This window comes from Podarcis liolepis, assembly GCF_965112155.1.
Source record: "Podarcis liolepis genome assembly, chromosome: 3".
NCBI classification, from domain to species: Eukaryota; Metazoa; Chordata; class Lepidosauria; order Squamata; family Lacertidae; genus Podarcis; species Podarcis liolepis.
The window spans coordinates 106001117-106024808 of record NC_139557.1 but is presented as its reverse complement, the minus strand read 5'-3'; the positions used below and the strand labels follow the sequence as shown (position 1 = coordinate 106024808).

The 23692-nt window shown below is 45.4% G+C and overlaps 1 protein-coding gene and 1 long non-coding RNA gene across 5 annotated transcripts in view; both read left to right on the top strand.

Annotated features, from left to right (window-relative positions):
* LOC310702544 (phosphofurin acidic cluster sorting protein 2-like) overlaps window positions 1–23692 on the top strand; it is a 185265-nt gene that overhangs the window by 9422 nt on the left and 152151 nt on the right. The window lies entirely within an intron of this gene.
* On the top strand, window positions 601–6067 carry LOC310702981. Its single transcript, XR_014523861.1, has 3 exons — window positions 601–2072; window positions 2378–2842; window positions 3052–6067. It is a non-coding gene; the product is annotated as an uncharacterized lncRNA (long non-coding RNA).

The window sequence follows — 23692 nt, the reverse complement described above, 5'->3', positions numbered from 1 at the left end:
TTTAGGGTAAGAATATGGTCTTCCTATTTACCAGGGGCATTATATAGGTAGGATGAACTGATGGTGATTCAGGTGCCCTCCAGACGGTCAGTATTTTGTGGGAGGGATTCAAGCACATACTAAATGTTCAGGTTTGCACTGTGGGTTAAGGAGCAGCAAAACCCTTTAAATAAAAACAAAAACAGTCCTTTGGTGGTTTAGAAAGGTTCACAAAGTGCCACCGAAATGATCAGGAAGATGGAACAGCTCCTGTATGAGGAAAGGTTGCAGCATTTGGGACCTTCCAGTTTAGTGAAATAGTACAAAGTGACATGATAGAAGTTTATGAAATTATGGCTGGAGAAAGTGGGCAGAAAAGAGTTTTTCTCCCTCTCTCATAACACTAGAATTCATGGGGGCATCTTACTATGAAGCTGAATGTTGGAAGATTCAGGACGTATAAAAGGAAGTCCTTTTTCACACAGCACATAGTTAAACTATGGCACTCGCTCCCGCAAGAGGCATTGATGGCCACCAACTTGGATGGCTTTAAAATTTACAGGGGAGAAGGCTGCCTGGGGCTACTAGCAGTGATGGCTATGCTCTGCCTTCATGGTCTGAGCAGTAATGTTTCCGAATACCAGTTCCTGGAAACCAGAGGAAGGGAGAGTGCTGTAGCGCTCAGGTTCTTGCCTGTGTGTTTCCCGTGGGCACCTGGTGCCTTGGTGCCCATGGGCACCACACTGGGTACCACATTGTGCAGCCACCCCAAATCATTCTGCGTTCCTTCAGCCTGCTTTTTTGAGCAATGCATTGCCTGCAGTGCAGCTGTCCCAAGTCCAACTCAGTATGGTCTCTCTAAACCACCATTCTGATTTGCCCTTGGGTAGTTGCATTATAACCAATAAATTCCTTAAAAAGAAAATAGAGAGGTGAAGGACAGAAACCTGAAGGAAATTAACATGACCGTAAGTGGAAGCCAGCTGAGATGTTTGAAGAAGTAGAAGTTAAACCCGTGGGTCCTTTAAACAATGTATTTGGGTGGGAGGGAATGTTGAGGATAAAGTTATCCCATTTAAGATATGAGGGGGATTACATTAACTTGATTCTATTCTCTCATTGAGCTCTTTATTCTTGTTAAAGGCATTAAGAACCTTTTATTCAGAAACAGGCGGGTGGGGGGTAGATGGCTGCAAGATCTAAACTTATGTAAATTGTTCTTCAAAGAAACGAAGCAACCTCTCTGTTGAATACCCAGAGTTTTGAAATGGACCTTTTGCAATCTGGAATATGGTGTGCTTGAAGCCAGGCGCAGGTTTATTGCAGGAAAAGGTATAAAGGATTTAAACAGGCAGGCCCCTGCCAGAAGCAGGAGCAGCCAGATAGAACAGAAATTCCAAAAATGCATTGGGCTGTTGCTGACAGTATAGTTTTGGTCACAACCCTGCAGCTCACCCCAAGTCATTTCTAGGATAAACAGTAATGCTGGAAAGGTTTTCGCCTTTTGGCTTACTGTGGTCTCTTTCTCACTTCCCAGTAATTTGACATCATAGCACAGAAAGTGGGGTTGTGAGCCCACCCATGGGTGTCTTAATTCACACTGTTGTGTGGCTCTGTACCCCAGCTGATCTGTATCCAGTTGAGAGGGAAATGCTCCTATCACCATCAATGACAAATAGGATCACTGAGAAATAGTTTGATTGTTTGCTGGACTCACACATGTTGCTCAGTGTGATTCATCCACATTCTCCCTTGCATATGCATGCTGTTTCTCTCTAACGGCTCGGGCTTGCACCCTGGGCAATGCCTCTCATTGTGCAGGATGCGTATGGGAAGGGTGCCTGTGTCTGCTCCTAAGTCGTATGCAGAAATCCTGGAGATGAAGGCTTAAGTCCTACACACACTTAATTTGAGAATAAGTCTGATTGAACTCAGTGGGGCTTACTTCTGAGTAAAACAAGCTTGTAGCACATTTATTGGGATTGCGCTGTCAAACTCTTTTGACCCCCTTTCGTCATAGCATTAGTCGCTTGCGTGCATGTTGTCTTTTGACCAAAACATTAATAGGACTAGAAGTAATTTTTGGACAGCTGGTATAAAAGCACTGTTGTTGTTTAGTCGTTTAGTCATGTCTGACTCTTCGTGGCCCCATGGACCAGAGCATGCCAGGCACTCTGTCTTCCACTGCCTGCCACAGTTTGGTCAAAGTTGTCTTTGTCCATGGAGTTTTCTTGGCAGGGATACTGGAGTGGCTTGCTGGTTCCTGCTCCAGGTGGATCACGTTTGGTCAAAACTCTCCACTATGACCTGTCCATCTTGGGTGCCCTGCACGGCGTAGTTCATAGCTTCTCTGAGTTATTCAAGCCCCTTCGCCACGGCAAGGCAGTGATCCATGAAGGGGTAAAAGCACTACTTACCCCCAAACAAGCACCCAACCCTGATATTTTATGGATGATCCTAAAATTTGTGCAGCAACGGCCTGGTTTGCAGGCCACCCCAAGCCAGTCCATGGCTTTGTGTGAATGTTCAGGAGAGGAGATTGTGCATGCTTGGCTCCTCCATGGTCATCCTGCTGCTGCACTGAGCTAAGCAATGGTTTGCCTTAATGTGCCATCCAAAACCAGGCTTGTGGTTTAGCTGTAGCCAGGGATTGTCCTGTGGCTTATGGGTTGTGGTTTGTCCGGGATAGCTAAACCATAAGCTTGGGTTAGGATGACACGTGCATCGGATGACTCAGTGCAGCAGAAAATCAGCCAGCGGGAAGCAAAGGGCTGCAATCTCTTTTCCTGGAGCTGCACACTTGCATGTTTGTGCTAAGCCGTAGTTTGGCATGTCATGCTGCGTGAAGCCAACCAATACAGTGGTACCTTGGGTTACATACGCTTCAGGTTCCAGACTCTGCTAACCCAGAAATAGTACCTCAGGTTAAGAACTTTGCTTCAGGATGAGAACAGAAATCGTGCTCCGGCAGCGGCGCGGCAGCAGGAGGTCCCATTAGTTAAAGTGGTGCTTCAGGTTAAGAACAGACCTCCGGAACGATTTAAGTACTTAACCCAAGGTACCACTGTATAGAGGAGCTGTTATTGGAAGGATGCATCCAGAAAAAATAAGATATTGAAATGCATGTCTGCAAGTTTCCTTGTTACAGAGTCGCTGAAGCTCTAACCACTTGCAGTTCTGGAATGTTTGGAAGATCAGGTTTCTGAAGTCCTCCTTGGGCATTATTGCCTGAAGGGGGAACACAGGTGGTAGAGCAGGGCAGTGGGGGCACATGTTTAACCCTGGCCCCACGTGACTCCTCCAGTCCCTCTGCATGCATACAGTGAGCCTCTTCAGCGGGGAGCCTTGTGTATCCATGGAGGCTCTGCTTCTTAGCTGGAACCCTGGAAAAACAGGACTCATATTATGAACATGTGAAGGGGGCAGAAGTAAAACTGCAGCCCCCCCCCATCGGTGTTCCCTCTTGGGGCGATAATTCCTGGAGAGAGCTTGACTCTTGACTTCTGTTTCTGTTCTAAGTCACTTGTACCATACTTCTTAGAAAAAATTCCAGATCGTGTTGACTGCCCATGCTAGTTAAGAGTGAATGCCGCAAGCTTCTGTGAGTCTTAATTTGTGTGGTGACGTTGCACGTAATGCAACCCAGGGGTATAAATAAGAAAGTTGTTTTTTGTTACTACATGTGTGGTGATTGAATCTAGGGTTTTGCAAGGTGGCTGTGCTTGCAATATTTCCATATCCCTCTGTGCTTGCATAATCAGTTTCCGCCTCCTTTCTGCCTGCAGGACCACAGTAACCTTGTGCAGCACTGAGATGTTTACATGTTGAACCCCTTGTCCTTAAGAAGACAGCATTCCTCCGGGGAAGGGGAAGACCCTTTTTGAATGTGAACTTTGCTGGCTAGGCCTATGGGCATAAAAAAAAGCTCCCTGAAACTTAGTAGGGAGCATTCCTGACAAATCTCTGCTGGAAGGGTGGACCAAGGCATGGGACTGGCAACACTAAATGTTGATGCCTAGATGAGGCCAGTCAGGCCTCTGTAACACAGGGGACAACTGGCGGTGCTCCTGTGGATGATCTTTGTGATCAGGCTGGGAGTTAGAGATCTAGCAGTCCTTAGGATGCTTTTTCCGCTTGTCCTCGTTTGACGAAATTTATTAAACCTTGAAAGTTCACCTGAATATGTCATTGTTTGGGTCTTGAGCTTTGAATGAGCTTGGTCTGATGCAGCTGCTGGAAAGGCAGGATTAGTCTGCCTCGCACAGTGCACTCCACGACTCCCATTTTGCAAACACTCACCAAAGGCCCTGAAGAACTGGGAGGCACCCGATTTGGAAAAGGTCAGTTAGATCATCCACTCCAGGGATGTGTCTCTCTGGCTTGTGTTTTAATCACATATCCCAGCCACGGAAATCTAAGCCCTCACAGCTCTAGCCAAGAAGAATTACTCGTCAGAGTTCTGCCGTGCCTCCAGTTGGAGAGGGGCCCTTGCCTCCAGGCAGCCATAGGAGGTGAATAGGGAATGGTTTTACCACCCTCAGAGGACTGACTTCGCACAGGGAGAAAAGCTCCCTGCCCTTTTTGAGGCTGAGTGGTTAGGGAAGGCTCCCCACCCTTTCCTGTTCCTACCAGGGTGAAGGCTTATGGTAAAGAACCAAGCTTGCTGCCTTAGGCGCAACATGGCCCTCTAGGCCTCTCTATTACTCTCTCAGAATTCTCCCCAGGCCACATCCCTCACCAAGCCTACTTCATGTGCAGAGGAGGGCAACCAGGATGGTCAAGGATCTGGAAACCAAGCCTTATGAGGAATGTTTGAAGGAGCTGAGTATATTTTGCCTGGAAAAGATGAGACTGAGAGGAGATATGATAACTACCTTCAAATATCTCAAAGCCTGTCACATGGAAGATGGAGCAAGCTTGTTTTCTCCGGCTCTGGAGGGTAGTCTTGAACCAATGGCTTTAAGTTACAAGAAAGGAAATTCCAGATAAGCCTACAGAAAACTTTCTGACAGAGCTGTTCGACAGTGGAACCATCTCCCTCAGAATTGGATGGGTTCTCCTTCCTTGGAGGTTTCTAAGCAAAGGTTGGATGGCCACCTGTCGTGGGTGCTTTGGTTGAGATTCCTGCATTGCAGGGGGTTGGACTAGATGACCCTCATGGTACCTTCCAACTCTACAGTTCTATGAATCATACCCTCCTTGTGGTTTTTTTTGCCTAGCTGGAAGGTGTCTGAGCTCTCGCTTGACCAGATGGTGGCTAGAAAGGTTTGTCTGTATAAACTAGGCTACACCATTCGTTGCTTTATCTGCTTTTTGCCTCTGGCTCTGCCTACCACTGTCATGTGGCCCGTGGAAGGTTTCCCCAGATGGCAGTGTCGCCCTCATTCTTAAAAAAGAGCTCCTGCTCCACATCTCAAAACCCGAGAGGCCAAGTGGATTTAGGATTGCAGGCTAGATGCATGCTCGAAATCCAATTGCACTAGAGAAATTCTTTAACTTCAGCCTTAATATTAAAGCTGCCAAGTAAGTCTAGCTTTTTAATTTGCTGCCCAAATCTAATTTGTAGAAGAGGGAGAGGAACATTAATGAGAGGCTATCTGGCTGATGTATGCCCCAAATACTTGGTTTGGACAGATGTAATTTGAAGCAGGCTAAATATGAAAAGTGTGAAAAATGGTAGGCAATGCTTGGTGTCTCCAGGCTTCTAGAAATGATTACAGAACTGCAACAGAAGAGGCAGTGAAAGTGAGCAAGCTGTGCCTGGGAGGAAGGGCCATCGGCCCCTGTCTGTGGCTACATCTGTGCGTCTCTGCAGGTTGCTTCCCAAAGTCAAGTCCAATTAGAAGTGGCCATTGGATCCCCTGCGTGGCACAGTCGTGGGAGAGTCTGAAAATGCTGGTGCTGGATGGATCTGACAGAAATCAAAAGGAAGGCTTGAATCTCTGTTGGATACAGAACGACCTTGTCCAGATCTGTTTGGCATTAACTAGCTCTCCTCTTGCCCTCCTGGAGGAAAAGTGGTATGATGGAGATCTGTGATGTCACCCAGTGCTGCACACCGGCCACCACAGAATTAAAAATAAATAAATTAAGTTGTGCCCTGCTGTGTGCTTCTAGTTGCCAGCTGGGTCAGCAGGCCTCTTGCAATCTTATGATGCTTCCACGGTTCTCCCACTGTAGCATGCAGTGCCTTAGGGGGATCTCAGGGCATCCTTACTCTGAACCTTGAGATGGTACCTCTGCCCGTGTATTGCCAGAGAATAAGGAGGCGCGATCAATGTTGCATGTGCTTTGCCACTCTATGGAGCATAGTGTGTGCTTGGTGCATCTTGTTTGGGGACTGAGCTTTTCAAGAAATGCTGCGATGCTCGAGTGCCCAAGGGCAGCTGTGCTAGTGGGCATTCTGTGGCATGTTGGCAATGAAACTCCCCCTCCCCCTTTTGCTGTTTTAATGTTTTATGGAGTTAACTGCCTGGAGAGGTGAGAAATAACAAATCTACAGCTCTGAATTCAAAAATGAAATTGAGATCGTAAAAGCAATTGGTGAAATTGATGGGTAATCTAATTTGCGCCGCATGCAATAAACTTGGGTAGTAACCCCTTCACAAAAACTTTGAAAATTGCTGAAAGTTTGTGCTAGTTTTTTGAAAGAAAGAAAGAGGATTAATTTTCTCCATCTTTAATTACAGAGTTGCTATAACGCCTCCCATAAAAGTACATGACAGCCTTAATTAATGGCTGCAAAATTAAGCTCTCCGAGTTGAGGGATTCCAGGAGGTGGAAGAGTGAGTGCAGTGCGAGAAAACACTATTTCTTGGAAGAGCTTCAATACTGATATGTTGCAAAGCACCTTGGCTGCTTAAATTGGAAATAAGCTACTGGAATCTTGGATATAAAGTCAAGAGGGCAGAGTGAGCTGCTGTTCCTAGTAGCTACATCAAACTGGAACCGTTGAGCTCGAACTGCCACTTAAATTCTGGGCTCTCAATTGTGTACCTTCAGTAGCTCTCGATCGGTGAATATGGATGTGCCCTTTGATGTGCCATGGCTCATGGCTTTATAAGACACCACCTTTTAGATGAGGCAGTCAAAATGATGCTGGTGGTGGAGGTAATGGGATTCAGATTATGAGCCGTGAACCGTGCTAGCTAAGAAGGGATCTTTGTATATAGTACCATTTATTACCAGGTGCTTGGGATGAGGACCATAGGGACACTACTGTAGAGGAAGCCAATGTCCTCCAGAGGTTGTTGGAACTACATCATCCCCAGCTAATTGGGCTAATAGTCAGGGATGATGAAAGTTTTAGGCTGGCATCATTTGGAGGGCACCAGCTTGGCTATCCCTGGGCTGCTCTCATTGCTGAGTGCCTGGCTAGCCACGGATGAATGCAGAATGCAAGGCTTAATCGCCCTACATTTAACCCATTGCCAGGTGGTGATCTTAGACGCCACACCAGCCAACCTTTTCTAGCTGAGAACTTGGGTTCTCAACATATAATGGGCTGTATCCTAGGCTACTCGCTGACTCCTGGCTGTTCTTGTTTAGCCTGAACTCTGGAGGTTAACACTTCATTCCTAGATTGACTCTTTCCCCCAAGCTCCCGCTTCATCTCAGCTTGCTGCTTGGCTTTCTTTGCCGGTTCTCTCTAGCATGATCCCTTGCTAAAAACCACTTCTGGTACCTTCCATAGACCTTACAGCGGGGGGGGGGGGGGGAACGGGACGGACCTGTGGCCCTCTGGGTGTTACTGAACTATGACTTCCATCATCCCTGAACATGGGCCATGCTGGCTGGGGCTGATGGGAATTGGAGTCCAGCAACACTTGGAGGGCACCAGGCCCCTCTTACAATATTGTTTTTGAAAAATTGTGAATATTTGTTTTAAAACATTTGCACCTTGTATCTCTGCAGCTTTCAGTGTCTGGGTGGGGAGGTTTCTTGAAGCTTGACGCAGAACTCTGAAATCTTGATTCAAATAATTCCTGGAATTGGTATCTTGGCTGCACAGCCAAAGAATCTGTGAGACCACCTTTCCTTGCTAACTGTGGGTTGCCAGATTTTCAATCGACCATTGTAGCTATGCTTTTATTTCTGTGCTTCAAACCACTCTTAAACACCATTGCCTGGCAATGTTTGTCTCATTGCTTTGGGCTTTTTCTTTTGTATAGAATTACTGACAAATGCAATAGATAGCAATATATGTGCTGCAAAAACGTCGTCTGCTGATTTCTGAAGATCTAGAAGTCATTAAAGGTACAGGACCAGACCGGGCTGGCTTTATTTTCAAGTCAGTTGGCAACTATATTACTTGCCTTGAATCATTTAGGACACTGCACTCATCCATGGAACTGTTGAACATTGCATGGCATTGCTACTGCTCTTCTTGGCAGATGCACTGTATCTTTAGGCAGAAACTCTACAGGTGTGACTGCATTATCACTGAATCTAGAAGAAGAAGAAGAAGAAGAAGAGTTTGGATTTGATATCCCACCTTTCACTCCCCTTCAGGAGTCTCAAAGCGGCTAACATTCTCCTTTCCCTTCCTCCCCCACAATAAACACTCTGTGAAGTGAGTGGGACTGAGAGACTTCAAAGAAGTGTGACCAGCCCAAGGTCACCCAGCAGCTGCATGTGGAGGAGCGGAGACGAGAACCCGGTTCCCCAGATTACGAGACTACCGCTCTTAACCACTACACAACACTGGCTCACTGGAATCTCACTGGAATCTAATGTCAGGGGGAGATGCACCTGTTGATTCCCTGCCTGTCCTGTAGCTCTTGATGGTGCAAAATGTTAAGTCCATCACCACACTGGGGTCCACACATTCTGACTGCTCCTTCCTCTGCCTGTGTCAGAGAACTGGGGGGTGGGAGAGAAATGAAGTGGGGGGGGTCCCCCCCATCTTGCTGAACTCTGGAGCGGACTGAAGCCACACCAATCTCTTGTACTGCTTTATTTATTTAGTTTAATTTAATTTATATCCCGCTATATACCCAGAGGTCTCAGGACGGTTCACAGAATAAAATCAAAATATAAAACCACAAAGTTCATAACCAACATAAAAACAACAACCCAATAGCCCCACCCCACAAAAAAACCCCACATTTTAAAAGGGCATAGGATGCCAATCAAATCAACCAAAGGCCTGGTTTAAAAAGGAATGTTTTTGCCTGGTGCCTAAAGGTGTGTAATGAAGGTGCCAGGCGAACTTCCTTGGGGATAGCATTTCACTGACGGGTAGCCACTGCAGAGAAGGCCTCTTCTTGTGTTGCCACCCTCCAGATCGCTCAAGGAGCAGGCACACAAAGAAGGACCTCAGAAGATGATGTCAGGGTCTGGATAGGTGCCTATGGAAAGAAGTGATCCTTGAGGTCTTGCAGTCCTGAGCCGTTTAAGGCTTTATAGGTCAAAACCTGTTCCAATTCTCAGCGCATTCTAATGGGACACCCTCCTTCCCTCCAAGTTCCTTGCAATTGTTTCTGGGCATCCTGCCTTGCCAGGGGCAATGATCTCTGCCAAGCCAATTTGCAGAGGTCTGTTGTCAGAGATGAGACCATCTCTCTCCTTCAAGATGCAAAGAGGAGAGGTGGCTTGAGAGCCCCTGCCTGACCTTGCCAAGGGTTTTCTGGCTGCCCTTCAGCACTTTTCAATCTCCCATTCACAGCTAGGAACAAATCAGAGGTAGAACTGATAGTGCTCTCTGGCCTTTAAACACTGATCCAGAACGATTGCAGAAACAAATGGTTTGTATCATGATCCCTCTTCAGTTTCTTCTTTTCTGAAGGCTCTTTTGGATGTTTGAGAAAAATGCAGGTCAGCCCAGTAATGAAGCCTACAAAGGTTACTAGTCTTCCAGGAGTTTCCACCACTCCAAATATTAATGGGGCCTTCATTCATGGCTAGCTTGGAAATCTAGAGGGCTGGCGAAGGAGGCGGAGAGCGCAATCTGTCCCTGTTCCATTAGCCTGCTCACTTGCTTGCATGGTATTGCACACACTCATCTTCATGAAGCTCCCAATTGCCTATGGCAACCAGGCTGAGTTGTCAAATACAAAGCTGCTATATATGTTGCTGAGGTTTTACGATATTAGAATGGAATTAGAGCGGCTGACCAGAAGCATCTTTTAATTATAGGTTTCCGAAGTAGGGATGTAGCTATGTTGCCGCTTAACTTAGATGACTTAAATGTGCATTGGCTTAAATGTGCATTGTTCTGTTGTTCAAAGCTGGAAGTTGTATTGACAGAGGACCATAGGGATTGGGCTTCTAACACCATCTTGTTCAGCAGGGATGGCTAACCTGTGGCTGTCTATCTAGACCACAGATGCCCTCATCTCTGACCATTGGCTATATTGGCTTGGGCTAATGGGAGTTAGAGGATCTTAAGTTCCCCCACACCTGCTATACATGCTTACCTCAGTGGGACTAGGCACACTTAACTTGGAACAAAGTGTCATTGAATAAAGAGGGATTTGGCTACGACCTGTATTTGGTTGCCTTACTAGTAAATTCTAATAAAGAGGGGTCTGGATACTCACCCTCTACTTAGAAGCAAAGCTCTTTCATTGCATATGCCAGATAGAGAATTGAAGTGGCATTTGCTGGCATATTAGGTGCATGATTTTGAAGAGTGTGCTGCTATGGAATTAATTTGAATTTAACTCAGTTTCTGCTTCTGCTTCAGAGGCTTGGGAGTGCCTGGCTCTGTATGCGCGTGGGTGTGTGGGGCTGACATTTTAAAGTAGCAGATAATTAAATCACAAAGTTTCAAAACAATGAATGAACACACACTCATTTCCAAAAAAGAGAGTTAACACCATTTGAAAATACTTCCAGCTGAATGTCTTCATAAAGGCTGCAGTCCCGTACAATGTAATAGACCCAAATACCTGGGTGAAAACCACATTGAACTTGGTGGGACTTAACTTCTGAGTGGGCATGCACCTGTATAGGATTATGTTGTCAGTCTAAACAGTATTCCAGGACACAAGGCTCACTGTTCCGTTAAGCAATAAAGCTCCTGTTCTGTTTATTTCCTTTTAAATTTTTTTTTTATTCAAAATTATAACAAGGCATATTATCCAAAAACATATCATCCTTATTCCCCCCATTTTTCCTCCCTCCCTCCCCCTCCCTCTCCCACACAGACCCCCCCATTTTTCCTCCCTCCCTCCCCCCTCCCTCTCCCACACAGAACCCCACCCCCCACCCCGATTTCCCTCAGTTCCAGTCTTTGGTTTCTCTAATAATGCTGTTTTCTGCATGTTACAAAGTTGTACAGATCCTTAAACTGTTTAGCTGATTATTATCAGTAAAAAAAAATAATTGTGAATGTTTATTCAAAACCTGCCAAGGAGTCCAGTTCGCTTTGTTGCGTCTTCAAATACTTTGTAAAAGGTTCCCATTCATCCTTAAAGTCACAATTATCCTTGTCTTGTAGCTTATGTGTCAATTTTGCCAGTTCTGCATAGTCCATCAATTTTTCTTGCCATGATTCTTTAGTTGGGGTTTCTTCAGTCTTCCATTCTTGTGCTACCAGAACTCTCGCGGCCATTGTCGCATACATGAAGATGTTTTTCAACTTTTTTGGCAGGTCTTTCCCTACAATCCCCAACAAGAATGCCTCGGGATTTTAAACAAATGTTAAATGGAACATTTTCTTCAATTCGTTGTATATCATTTCCCAAATTTTTTTAATTACCTTACAGCCCCACCACATATGATAAAATGTTCCCTCCATTTCCTTACACTTCCAACATATATTTGAACTAGTTTTGTACATTTTCCCTAACTGCACTGGTGGTGTGTACCATCTGTACATCATCTTCATGTAATTCTCCTTCAATAGGGAACAATCTGTAAATTTTAAGTCACTTTTCCATAATTTAGCCCAATCTTCCATCAAAATGTTGAGACCTACATCTTGTGCCCATTTAATCATAACTGATTTTACCTCTTCATCTTTCGTCTCCCATTCTAATACAGTAGTATGCTGTATGCGGCCTTCACTAGTTTGTTATTTCCTTTAAAAGATTTGCAGAAGTGGATTTTCTTCATCAACATATGTTTGCTGGGCCTTTTGCAGCCATTTCCCCTTTGTTCGCAATATGTCCCTCCCCCATTACTTTGTCAAAAGGCACCAGCCTGATATTAACAAATTGCTCATCGAAGCATTATGTTTTTGCAGCGCGAATGGCCGGGGGTTGCCATCTTTTTTCCAGCTGCACCTTGTAGCGGCAACTTGACATAACACTCAGGTTTAGCAGGCAAAGCCTTCCCTGGCATGGGGCTTAGTGGAGTGGCAGAATCTTCACCTGCCATCTTTCTTGTGACCCCATCTTCACTATGGTATCATACCATTTTAAGCTTTCATGGCTTTCCATCCCAAAATCCTGGAAAGTGCAGTTTGTTAAGGGGGCTGAGAGACACCTTTCCTGCCACAGAGCTACAGTTATCTGAGTGGTTTTGTGCACTCCTCCATTGTCTGTTGAGACAGACAGATATGCCAACCAATGAACAGTTAATCCCTCTTTCCAGGGAACTCTGGGAAGTGTAGTTCTTTGAGGGGAATAGGGGTCTCCTAACAATAATATTCAGCACCCTTAGCAGACTGCAGTTCCCAGGATTCTTCAGGAGAAGTCATGGCTATTTCAAGTGGTATGATACTGCCTTTAACGTATTGTGCAGATGGGGCCTTGTAGCTCAGCAGCTTGAGGGAGCTTTTTCAAGGAAGGTGACAAACCTAACAGGTGTTCCCGGAAAAAGAGGTTTAGTTCAGTTGGATGAAGCACATAACCTGTGTGCCAAATAAGATACTCGAATGATTTCTCGCCTCTTGTGGCTCTTTATTCTAACAAAACTGTCGCTCTAGATTTTTATCAGAACATCGGTCTTGAGCCAGGTGGCCCAGAACGCTATCTGGGAGTGTTGATTGATTTCCAGAGTGTGATTTTTATGGGCCATTTTGAAACTATTACTCTGGCTTGTAACTCCAGACTGGCAGTGCTGAGGTGAGGTCATCGTTCTTCATAGAATCAATTGCCTTTTTGGTAATAGATTTTTTTTTTGGGTTGTCTTCGTTTCTGATGGAGTATAAATTGGGCTAAAAGGTGTCTCCGAAATGATTACTGGATTGCGCTGTGTTCTGTAAAACCGTCTTGACTATATTTTACTCTGTAATCACATCTGTTTTCCACGATAGTTTCGCTCCTGACTTTCCTGCAGTTCCCTTTTCTTTCTCAGCTTCAAATACAATGGGGCACCTTTTGGGCTTGCAACCTGGCAGCTTACTCTGTAGCAGTTCCCCCCCCCCCCAAACCAGTGCTCCCCCTGCCTGATATTTTGGGCTATAGCTCCCATCCTCTCCATGGCCATTAGTCATAAGAACATAAGAGCTTGACTGCTGAATCAGGCCAAACACCCATCTAGTCCAGCGCTTTTTTTCACCATGGCCAACCGGATCTCCTTGACAAGACTACAAGCAGAGCCTAAGCACAAAAGCAACTCTTCCCACCTGTATCCAGTATTCAGGGCACACCGTGGAAGCACCATATAGCCCTTGTGGCTAATAGACATTGATAGCCTTATCCTCCATGAGTTTGTCTAGTCCTCTTTTAAAGCCTTCCAAGTTGTTGGTTATCACTAAGAATATAAGGAGAGCTGGCTGGCTCAGGTCATCATGGACTGGCTGGAGAGAAGGGAGGGGAGGGGAGGCACCAGGTGGGGAACCCCCGAGGAAACCCCCATGGGAAGAAGGCTCAGTGCCCGGGGATAGGTGGTGGGATGATGATGAGTGGTCAGAGGGAGAAGAGGGAGCGGACTGGAAGGAGGAGGTGTCTGAAGATGAAGAGGTTACAGGATTTAGTGAGCAGGAAGAAGCTGGGGCAGATAGCAGTCCAGAATCAGAGGCAGAAGCGGAGGCTGGAGAGGTGGAGGGCCAAGAGGCAGAGATGAGTCAGGCTGTGACCAACTCCCCTCCCCTCTGGTCTCCCAGAACCATAAGAGGTATGAAGCGGGTGGAGCACGGTGTCAGAGTCTCAGATTGCTTGAGAAGGAACTGGGAAAGGAGGAGACTTAGAGAGCTGTGGGAAGGTGGGAACTTTAAGGCCTCACAACTGCTTCATTGAGGCAAGTCCTACTGGGAAGAGTTGCTATGATCAGTAGGTCTACACTGTTTTGGTTTCTTTGAATATACAGTGGTACCTCGGGTTACATACACTTCAGGTTACAGACTCTGCTAACCCAGAAATAGTGCCTCGGGTTAAGAACTTTGCTTCAGGATGAGAACAGAAATCGTGCTCTGGCGGTGCGGCGACAGCAGGAGGCCCCATTAGCTAAAGTGGTGCTTCAGGTTAAGAACAGTTTCAGGTTAAGAACGGACCTCCGGAACGAATTAAGTACTTAACCCGAGGTACCACTGTAGACTTAACTTCATGGGCACCATTTTTTTTTATTGCTGACCTACACCTCACTCCAGCTCCTGACACAGGCCAATGGCCCATCTGTGCCAGCGCCCAATTCTCATAGTGGCCAACCACAGCTGCCTGTGGAAATCCTGGAAGCAGAACAAAGCACAAAGCACCCTCTCTTCCTGTGGCTCCCCATCCTTACTTTAAGGTTCATTTGCACATTGTTATTCATTGATTAGGCATCTGTGTTCCATAGCTGTCCAAATCCTTAGATGGGGCCACTCTTATTATGCTTCATAGGGAGGAAATTCACTGTAGCACTATGTTGGTCGTTCCATCAGCACAATGTCTTCAGTTTGCTGGATAGCTCAGTTGGTTAGAGTGTGGTGCTGATAACGCCAAGGTCGTAGGTTCGATCCCCATAAGGGACAACTGCATATTCCTGCATTGCAGGGGGTTGGGCTAAATGATCCTCAGGGTCCCTTCCAACTCAGACCACTCTTTGAGTAACAGACCTTTGCTCTCACTGTGCTAGCTGATTTTCAGCTACTGGTATTTGCATACAAGTATAGGCAAAGCTGTCAGAGGCTTGTCTAAAACTAGAAATTGAGAAGCACCTTTTCAGAGTCTGGCATCCTGGTAGTTGAAAGGAAGATCTCTGTGTTAAATCAGTTGTACCAAAGATTGATTTCTAACGAGCTTCTGATTGCAAAAAAAGTCAGCTTGGTTGATTACCTTAATTATAGATGAAGCTGTTAGCTATACCTCGTCATGTTTGCATAACATTTTCTATTATAAGCTTCTTTTTCCTCGGCTCCTTTAGTTAATTTTGCTGGGTGTGGGTCCCTGGTGGCCTTTTAAAAATGTTGCTGCAGAAAAATTTGGCATGTGCCTTGTTCCCTGTCTGTGAAGAAAGATGCTCCTGTTGAATGTTTGCCTAGCAGAAAGCTCAGGTGCCTCTGTGGCAAATCAATGGTGCAGACCTAGATTAAGCTCTACACAGATCTTCCATGTTTCCAGTCCAAGTCATAGGCACGGGTTGAAGCAACCCAAACGCAGTTGCAGGTGTTTTTGACTACAACTCCCACAACTCCTGACTGTTGACCATGCTGGCTGGGGCTGATGGGAGTAGTAGTCTACAGCATCTAGAGGGTATCATGTTGCATAGCCCTGGCTTGGTCTACTTAGAGAAGGCAGTGGAACGTGCTTTGAGAATTGGATACCAGTTGCTTAATTATGCTCCTGTATCCAGTTCTGCCAATAAGTCAGTAAAACTCTTAGATGTGATGGGGAAATATTTGTGTTTTTTAATAATAATTATATATATATATATATATATATATATATATATATATATATATATGCAGGTTTTGGTGTCCTCGGGTGTCTTCCCGTGTAAAAGTTGGGGTGTCTAGGCGACGTTTCGACGAGGTCTCACTCGTCATCTTCAGGCTGGTGCTTTCGGCTTCTTGTTACTGGAACAGAGCGGGATCTCAGTGTTTGAGTTCCTATAAATACTGTAGAGGGGTGTGGTGTATTGCCTCAAAAGTTCTGGGCAGAGGGGAAGTTCCCAGGCTAGTGTTCTTTTCTTCTTTTGTTCCTTAATTACTTGAGGGATATCTTGAGTGATTTCTTGAGTGATATTCTGAGTACCACTTAGGTGGGTCATTAGGTGTGGATTAGTTGCTAAAGCCTTCGTGTCTTGACCTCTTGAATTTGTGAAGAGTTTTTCTGGGAAGATGGCTGTACTGCACTTAGTTGTGCTCTGGCTTGGCTTCGTGTATAGGGGCGAGCTGCAAAGTCTGCCCAGCCACGTACATTGGACAAACAAACAGACGAATAAATGCACGTATCGCAGAACACAAGAATGCCGTCAAAAAAGAAGAAAAATCTTCCTCTCTTTTCCAACACATGAAAGAAACAGGACACGAAATTAATTTTGCAGATTCCAAATTGCTCTTTAACATGGAACATCACCACAAGAGAATAATCATGGAAGCCATCGAGATAGAGAAACACCCTCACAACATGAACAAGCGTGACGACACGTCCCGCCTGCCAGACATCTGGAAATTAGCCCTCCCCACAAAAACCGACACCAGATCCAGAGGCACACAGAACGCCACCACCAATCAACCACACCAGACCCAAACCCAGACCCTCTCCACAGATAAATTACAGACACCATCCAGTAACCAAACCATAGTGGCACCTCCGGATGCTGCACCCCCCTGCAATCCCTACACAGATCTGGCTGGCACAGGGCACAAAACCACAGCTCGCCCCTATACACGAAGCCAAGCCAGAGCACAACTAAGTGCAGTACAGCCATCTTCCCAGAAAAACTCTTCACAAATTCAAGAGGTCAAGACACGAAGGCTTTAGCAACTAATCCACACCTAATGACCCACCTAAGTGGTACTCAGAATATCACTCAAGAAATCACTCAAGATATCCCTCAAGTAATTAAGGAACAAAAGAAGAAAAGAACACTAGCCTGGGAACTTCCCCTCTGCCCAGAACTTTTGAGGCAATACACCACACCCCTCTACAGTATTTATAGGAACTCAAACACTGAGATCCCGCTCTGTTCCAGTAACAAGAAGCCGAAAGCACCAGCCTGAAGATGACGAGTGAGACCTCGTCGAAACGTCGCCTAGACACCCCAACTTTTACACGGGAAGACACCCGAGGACACCAAAACCTGCATTCCTGTACCCGTGAAAATCTACGAAAACATATATATATATATATATATACACACAGTGGTACCTCGCAAGACGAATGCCTCACAAGACAAAAAACTCGCTAGACGAAAGGTTTTTCCGTTTTCGATTTGCCTCGCAAGACGAATTTCCCTATGGGCTTGCTTCGCAAGACGAAAACGTCTTGCGACTTTTTTTTCTTTGTCTAAAAACAAAGACATGTTTTGTTTATAAAGTTAATTTATTTTCCCTTAAATTTTTGAACTGCTCTTTACAGTATGTGTGACTTTAAAGAGCAGTTAATAAACTGTTGTTGTACCAAATTTGGCTTTGTTTGGACTTTTTTTGACCATAGGAACGCATTAATTGATTTTCAATGCATTCCTATGGGATTTCGTGATTCGCAAGACGAAAAATTCGCTAGACGACAAAAATTGCGGAACAAATTAATTTCGTCTTGCGGGGCACCACTGTATAGAGAGAGAGAGAGAGAGAGAGATAGTTTTTCAGGTTTTAACAATTTACAATTATCAAACAATCAACATAAAAAGAGAATTCCAAAGAATCTCCTGAATTTCCCTCCTTCCCTTTGTGGGTCCCTATATTGACCTTTTCCGCTTGCATCTTATCTATTAGTCCATTTTAAATCTCCATTATACCCCAAATTCAGCATTAAACTACAAGTGTTGTTCCAATTCTCCTAATAATTTTAATTGTTTACAATGGGTATTAAGGTAAATTATTTATTTTCCCCATTCCTTATTGAAATTTTGGTCTTCTTGGTTTCTGATTCTTGTGGTCATTTTTGCCAATTTGGCACAGTCCATCAACTTAATCTGCTATTCTTCTCTGGTAGGGACTTGATTTTCTTTCCATCTCTGGGCTAATAACATCCGAGCAGCAGTGTTTGTATACATAAAAAGTCTTTTGGATCAGAAAAGCTTCTTTTTTTAAAAAAAGAAAAGGTTATTTTTAACATTTTTTTCCATTTCATTATATATCATCTCCCATAATTCTTTTACTACCTTACATGTCCACCACATATGGGGAATTATTTGTTGTAGTAAAGGTAAAGGTAAAGGTACCCCTGCCCGTACGGGCCAGTCGTGTCCGACTCTAGGGTTGTGCGCCCATCTCACTTAAGAGGCCGGGGGCCAGCGCTGTCCAGAGACACTTCTGGGTCATGTGGCCAACGTGACGAAGCTGCACTGGCGAGCCAGCACCAGCGCAGCACACGGAAACGCCGTTTACCTTCCCGCTATAAAGCGGTACCTATTTATCTACTTGCACTTAAGGGTGCTTTCGAACTGCTAGGTGGGCAGGAGCTGGGACTGAACGACGGGAGCTCACCCTGCCGCGGTGATTCGAACTGCCGACCATGCGATCGGCAAGCTTTAGGCACTGAGGTTTTACCCACAGCGCCACCCGCGTCCCAATTGTTGTAGTAGTTGAAATTATTTAGCATACACCATAACGTAGGACATGATGACATTATTTTCCATAACTTTTCTAAGAGTGATGCTCCTTTTTGTATTCTGATTTTTTAAAAAATTTAACACAAAAATAAATGAGGACATGTTGACTGTTCTGCCCTAAGAATTTTAACATCTTTTTGTTTGAATGCTTCCTCTCCCCCCCCCCCCACTTTAGTTTTTGGGAGAGCATTTTGTGAAAGAACACAGGTTGCTTGAGCGCCAGTTGGCAACCTTCAAGTCCTTTGTCCTTCGCTTTCGAGAGAGCTGTTAAGTGGTACCTTACAGTAGCAAACACTTGTGCTGTTTTCATGTTAGCTCATTAGCACATCTCCCTGTTGCAGGTGGAAACAATAGCTGAGTCACTTTGCATCTCCTGCCACAGCACAGTAGGCCTGCACTTCCCAGCTGACAAAACACATTTCGAGCCCTTCAATGCAGTGGTCTGTACCAGCGAAAGGGCAACTTGTTTGTTGAGTCACACAAATCACTGCCAAGTCAATTATTTTGCTCAATCTCCCTTTTCATGTAAAGCAGATTGAGGGGCAATTAACCCCTCTAAAGGTAAAGCATGTGGGGTGATAAGATTCAGAACAAAGTCATTTTGAAACTACAAGTAGGAGCTGAATATTTATCGGAGCTGCTCACTTGTAAAACTGGAAGATGATTGGGTGGGGGGGGATAGGCTGTGACGGGGAAGAATATTCCATAGGCTGCGAAGGGGAAGATTATTGCAGCAAATGAAGAGCCCAAAGCAGTTGGATTTAACACCTTTTTTCAGGAGCACTTACCTTTGCCTCCAAGGAAGATTTTAAATGAAACTTCGTAGTGCTTGATCCTCGCGTCCATATGACTTACATTCTGTCAGAATAAAACTGGAGAGAGTGGCTGCTGTGCTCAAGTCCTGCTTTTGGGCTTGGCCACTGCGACAGCAGGATTCTGGGCTAGGTGGGCCTTTGGCCTGATCCTGCAGGCCTCTTCTTAAGTTTCTTTCGGCGCCAGCATAGGACTCACCCTTTTCCTTTTCCTTCTATTTTCTGGTGCCTGTTTTCCCCAGCCCCAATTTTGTAAAAGTGAATTTCCCTTTGATAGTAATTGGTACTGTGTGCATATGACGACCTCGGATCTCCCTCAGGAGGTTGTGGATGCTCCTTCCTTGGAGGTATTTAAGCAGAGGTTGGATGCTTTAGCTGAGATTCCTGCATTGCAGGGGGGCGGACTCAGTGGCCCTGGGGTCCCTTCCAACTCTTAAGATTCTATGACCTGAAACAATTGGGTAAATCCTCCCCCATCTTCCAGCCCGAACCCTGAGGTCCAGTTCTGAGGGCCTTCTGGTGGTTCCCTCGCTGCGAGAAGTGAGGTTACAGGGAACCAGGCAGAGGGCCTTCTCGGTAGTGGCGCCTGCCCTGTGGAACGCCCTCCTAGCAGATGTCAAGGCAATAAACAACTATTTTACTTTTAAAAGACAACTGAAGGTGGCCCTGTTTAGGGAAGTTTTTGATGTCTGATGCTGTATTGTTTTTAATATTCGGTTGGAAGCCGCCCAGAGTGGCTGGGGAAACCCAGCCAGATGGGCGGTGTATAAATAATAATAAATTATTATTATTATCATTATCAATTTATTTATTTATTTATTTATTTATTTATTTAAATACGTTGGGTAGCAGCCAGTGTTGTGTTCATGGAGGTTCACTTGTGTGGCGGGGCTTCTAGTTCCTCTCCTCTCTGGTGAGCCCCAAAAGCTGTTTTAGAGGGTCCCCAAATCCTCTGGAACAGTTTTTGAGGGTGTGCAGGAGGCTGCATAGGAGAGGAGACGAAAGCTCTGTTTCACCAGAGGGAGTCTGTTGCGCAAGTTGAACAACTGCGTTGGGTACAGCCCTTCAGGTTTGGTGTCTTGTCTTCTTCTTTTGCCTTCTGGAAATACTAGATCTTTAACCTGTGTCTGAGGCTTATGCATCTTTGCTGATGTTGGACTTGCCTTTGTAGTAAGTCTGTGATCTTTAGTGCACCTTTTCCTGGGATTTGTGAAGCTGCTCCAGGGCCACACCGAGCATCTTTCATGCTGGATGAAATGTGGACCTTTCTTTTGGTATATATGTTTCCCATGTTGGCTCAGTGCCGAATTTCATGGCACTATAATGGTGTGAATAAATTACAGTTGATGCCGCAGATGCTAATGCCTCCTTTTCAAGAACCTTGTGATGTAGCCAGTATTCTCCCTTTTTCAATGAGAAATTGATAGGACTGTTCCTAGCCACCTACTTCGTTAATGGCCAAGTCTCCTCAATCAAAGTTCAGTATCCAAGTTCAGTTTTGGGTTAGGGGTGTGTGTGGAAGCAAAGATGGGGTTATAATTCAAGACCAAAGGGGAATAGAATTGTTGTTCGATTCTGTTGTAAGTCATTCATAATAGATTGGAGTGTTTTTAGTTGGGAACTGTAGGTGATAACAAGTGGTATATTCTCTTACAGATCTGTTCTGCTTATTCCTGCTTATTCCTGTTTGGCAGTGTCATCCCGTGTGTTCACCAAAGGTCTGGTAGTTTTGAGAAATGCCTGTTGCAAATGGTTAAGGGTTGAGTCCTTCCGTGCCTCTGGCCTGCCAGCATTTTGTGGGAGGGATCCAGAACTTTAGGTTTGTGCAGTCAAAGTGGATTAAAGTGCTCTGACACTGTAGGTCAAGAAATCCCATTAAAAAGCCACTGCAGACTTTTCGCAGTTTAGAAAGTGATGGAGAAATGAACTGGGAAGTGTGGAATGGAGAGAACCAGGATGAGTGCTCGTTGTTGTATAACTGCCTTGTAAACAAAATCAGAACGAATGCTCTGTAAAGACCAGACATAATCTAATCTCTGCGTAAGTTGTTTTCAAGCAAATCAAGAAGAATGCTGAAGAAACATGTTATTTCGCGGAGCCCCTTGTCTTCTGAACTGCCCAAAGCTGTTCTATTGGCTATAGTTATTCTGTGCAGTCACCAGCTCTGTACTCTGATTGAATTTTCGTAGGCTTACATTTTATTTTAGTTTTGTGTAGAGCTGATGGCTTTTGCTACCTACAGGGAGGCAAAACAGCCCATTTGGTGCACGAGGCTCCCAGACCCCGAATCTCTTCGCTCATCCACATCCCTTGATGTTCGTAATTGTGCGCTCAGGCGCTAGCTGCTTCCACCAGTGGGACCTGAGATAATTACCATGCCGGTGTGTTACGCACACGCAGCAGCCAGAACCTCTGGAGAAAAATCATTAGCCTTGGAGGCATATGGCTGTGTACCGGAGGCCCTGGGAGGCTTTTTCTCGCAGACAAAAGGTGAAGGTCACCCAGTGGGTCCTCTTAGTGCTTGGAGGGTCACGAAGTTGGAAATAAGTGAGAGGTTTGCAAGCTTCCCCAGCATATAGCGATAGAATAAAGCGCTTATCTTTGTTGTGAGGAGCATGCCAAAGTGGTGATAAGGGGCCAGTTTCAAGGAGGTGAAAAGCCAGCCCTTGAATGCAAATGTCTGCTGTGAGATCCACAGGGGCCTGGGGAAGGTGCACTAATCCCCTGCCAGGTGGTTTTCTTGGCCTTGTTTTTTTAATTATCCTTTTCTCATTCTGATCTTTTGCAAGATTTTCTGAACTTCCAGAATGTGCCTATCTGGCTCCTGCAAGGCGGCAGGTGGGGCAGGGAACCAAGCCCTTGATTTCCTCAAATCTTAATTGTCTCTTTTCACAGAACCAGAAAGGGGTGAGAAATGGGAAGACCGGAGAGGGGTGGGCGGTGGTGCCCTATGAGGAGTTGACAAATGTGCGATCGATCGCTTCCTGGAGAGCACAGATGGGAAGGGGTGTTTGAAAGCAGTTACTCAAGGGAGTTAATTTAGTGGGAGCCAGAGAAGTCGAAAAAGCTGCCTACCTCTGGCAGGGAATCGTGTTAATGTTGACAAGTGTCTCCCCCCACTCTCACTCTCCGGGATAAGCTTCCTTGTCAAGTGGGAGTGTGGGTGGGGATCTCTGCCTCAACCCTTTCATCAGTTTGCTGTCCCAGACCTGCACCCGCAGGATGCATCTGACGTATATATTAATTTTGACGGTTTGGGCTTTCTGAAGTTGCATCCTGCAACACTCCACTGAAACAATTCATTCAAAAATAGAGGCTTGCAAATCATGCAAATTTAATTTGTTCGGCGTGTGTATGTCTGAAAATGGATGGAAATCTTGTCTGCTTAGGTTTTATGCATTCCAGACATTAGCCCTGTTTACTTCCAGACATTAGCTCCCTCCTGTTTATGCTTGAACAGGAGAATTCAACCCTAGGTAGGAGGCAGGGTGCTGGGCCGCCATCTTTCCCATTCTTGACCTTTCTCTGTTGAGCAGACAAAAGGGCTAGCTGCCTGCATTGTGTGTGGAATATGCTGCCTGACCAAGAATGCTTGACAAAATGGCATTCAAAATTGGATGGATGCTTTTACTTACCTTCAAGGAAATGCAGGCTGGTGCCATATTCATCTAGTCAGCCTAGGAAAGGACTAAGCAGGTAGGGATGGGGGCATTGCATCCTGGGATGGCATGCCCCCTATATGGATTTATGTTTTTGCCTTCTACACTGAATGGGACAATTTCATCTGTGTTCAACAACTATTCTCCTGGTGATGGAGCATTTCGCTTAGTCTGGTCTACACCCTGATTCAGTTGAGACCTTCTTTGAACCAAGCCACAGTTTAGCTTGGGTTTGTTAGGGTTGCCATATGTCCGGAATTTCCCGGACATATCCGGAATACTGCAGTTGGAAGGCATGTCCGGATGGAAATCTCTAAAAATGTCTGGGGAGGAAATGCGCTTCCTGCTGACCATTGTGCCATGTGGTGAGCTGTGTCACTGCACCAAGAAACAAACAAACAAACAAACCTTGGGAGGTCTCTCCCAAACAGCCCAGTGAGATGCTGGCGGCGGCAGCAGGCATAAAAACGGAATATCAAGGAAGAAGACATGGCAGAATAGGAACACTCCACGGCATATTTTATTACAGGTTTCACTTGCTTGTGTAATATATAGCGTTTGATATCAAAAGTCAGATCCCCTTGGGTTTGCTAACTGACTGAAAAGAAACTGCCTCAGCTAATTTATTAAATCTCTAGGGCCAGTTGCCAG